The following is a 2,623-nucleotide window of genomic DNA, read 5'->3' as shown; positions in this document are numbered from 1 at the left end:
CCCTCGGCGGCCCCCAGGGAAGGAGCCTGGGTGATGGGGCCGGTCTGGGCATTTAGCCCTTTGCCCCGTACTTGGCCCGGGTTGAGTTACCGGTGACCCTTGTCAAGCTCTGTACACCTTCACGTTTCATTGCATCTTCACGGCGACGGCAGGGTAAGTGTCATTACAGCACCCCGGATTTCGGATTCGGAGCCGAGGCTCGTGCACGTGCACGTGGGTCCTTACTGTGCTACTCTCCTGTACCTCCTGCTGGAAGCGGGGTCTGTTTTGTGACTGCGTTATTGTGGTGCTGGCACACCTCTGTTTTCTTTCAAGAATCACAACTTCCTCATTTGCTGAAAATACCGTACAGGTTGAGTATCCTTTACCCAAAACGCTTGGGAAGACAAGTGTTTCAGGGTTAGGAGAACTTGCATACATGTAAGGAGATACCCTGGGACCAGGCCCAAGTCTAAATACGGAATTCATGTATGTTTCAAATGCATTATACACTCCCGGAAGGTAATTTTATACTTTTTTTAAAAGTTTATTTAGGGGGCCAGCAGGTGGTGTGGTGATTTAGGCGCTGGAATCCCACATGGCCTACCGTGGTTCAAGTCCTGGACTTGGTGGCTTGTGTTCTCACTTTCCTTCTCGCTGTCTTTCTATCTCTCTCCGGTCAAATTAAAATAATGATAATAATAAAATAATTCTTTTAAAAATAAACACGAAAGTTTATTTAGGACCAGCAGATGGCATAATGGTTATATTGCTGGACTCCCAGGTAGTCGACTGTGGTTCTAGCCAGATCCAGTAGCTTAAAACTCACGCCAGGTGCATGTGCATGTGTGCGCATGTGCATGTGTGTGCGCACGTGTGTGCCTGTGCACGTGTGTGCCCAAAGTCCCCAGAAGAGTGTGGAGGAGATGGGATTTTGGCATGGCCATGGGGGATGATTTTTCTATCTGGTGAGCTCATGTGCCCTGTAGCAAAAATCTCTCTTAAAAAAAGTTACATTTCTGGGACCAGTATTTAGCGTAATGGCTATGTCGCTGGACTCCCACGTAGTCGACCGCTGTTAAGAGTCCTAGACCCCGTGGCTTAAACTCAGGCTGGGCGCGTGTGCGTGTGTGCCCAAGATCCCAAGAGGAGAATGGAGGAGAAGGGATTGCGGCGTGGCCATCCCCCATGGGGGGGGGGTGATTTCTCTCTTTTTGTCTCTCTGTCTCTCTGTCTGTCTGGCGAGTGCATGTGCCCTATAGCAAAAACCCCTCCAAAAAAAAAAAAAAAAGAAAAAAGTTACATTTCTTTTGAGAGAGGCAGAGAAACGGGCACCTGCAACAGGTCCTGGTGACATGCTCCACCCCAGCCCCGCCCAGAGCACAGGTGGATGCTGGCTTGCCCAGGGAGGCTCTGGGGCACACCCAGGACTTTTTCTGTGGGTCCGGCTGCATCGCTGTCCCATCATGGTATTTTGTATGGCAGTGTTTGACTGCGACCCGGCACCTGTGGGATTCTCCGTGTGTGTCATGTTGATGCTCCAAACACTTCCGATTCTGGAGCATTTTGGATTTTGAATCTTCAGGTTAGGGACACTCAGTTGTAAATTCTCATATGTTGCTGATGGAAATGTGGAATGGTACCGTGCTTTGGGAAGTAACTTGGAGGTTTATCCCAACGTTAAGGTAGGGTTAGTGCCTGACCATCAAGCCCATTCCTAAGTATATGTCCCAAGACAACTGAAAACACACGTTCGCATAAAAACTTGTAAATATGGGACCAGCAGATAGCATAATGGTTATGTCATTGGACTCCCACGTAGTTGACCGTAGTTCAAGTCCCAGACCTGGCAGTTTAAAACTCATGCTGGGAGCATGTGTGTACGTGCCCAAAATCCCAAGAGGAGAAGAGATTGCAATGTGGCCATCCCCTTGGGAGTGATTTCTCACTTTCTGTCTCTGTCTCTCTGACAGGCTCCCACACCCTGTAGCAACAAATCTGTGTTACCAAAAAACCCAGACAAACCGAAACTTGTAAAGGTGTATTGAGAGCACCCTTGGTAGGACATACCACTATGTCTAATAGCCATAAAGAAGGAGTAACCCAAATGCCCATCAAGTGATGAGTAGAAAACTAAATATGGCGCGTACCTACAATTCTGTATTATTTGACCATAGAAAGCAATGAACTGCTGATACGTGAATGAATCTTAAACCCACTACGTGAGCTAAGTCACAAAGACCGCATATGTTATGGTTCCATTTATATGAAACATCCAGGGTGGGAAGATCCATAGGGAGAAGATTTGTGGGTTGCCAGGGGCTTGGGGGAGTGTAGGGGGTTTCTTTTTGAGGTGCCAAAATGTTCTAAAGTTAGTGGTGGTGGGTGGACAACTCTGAATGTACTAAAAACTACTCAATTATACACTTTGAATGGTGGGTTTTGTGCTGTGTTAATTATATCTCAATTTTTAAAAATTATGTGAAGAATAGCATGTAGTATGGAGGGGTTGGTTACAAGGACAGACCATGTTTCCCTGTCTAATCTGGAATAGGTAGGGGGTGGGCTCCAATCTCATGGTAGAGAAATGGAATGCCTGGCCCGTAAATAGCCAGATTAGACCAAAGATAGTCGGAGGGAAAGA

Source organism: Tupaia chinensis, unplaced genomic scaffold (assembly GCF_000334495.1).
Source record: "Tupaia chinensis unplaced genomic scaffold, TupChi_1.0 Scaffold148801_1, whole genome shotgun sequence".
NCBI classification, from domain to species: Eukaryota; Metazoa; Chordata; class Mammalia; order Scandentia; family Tupaiidae; genus Tupaia; species Tupaia belangeri.
The sequence above is the reverse complement of the archived record's forward strand: the minus strand, read 5'-3'. Positions refer to the sequence as shown.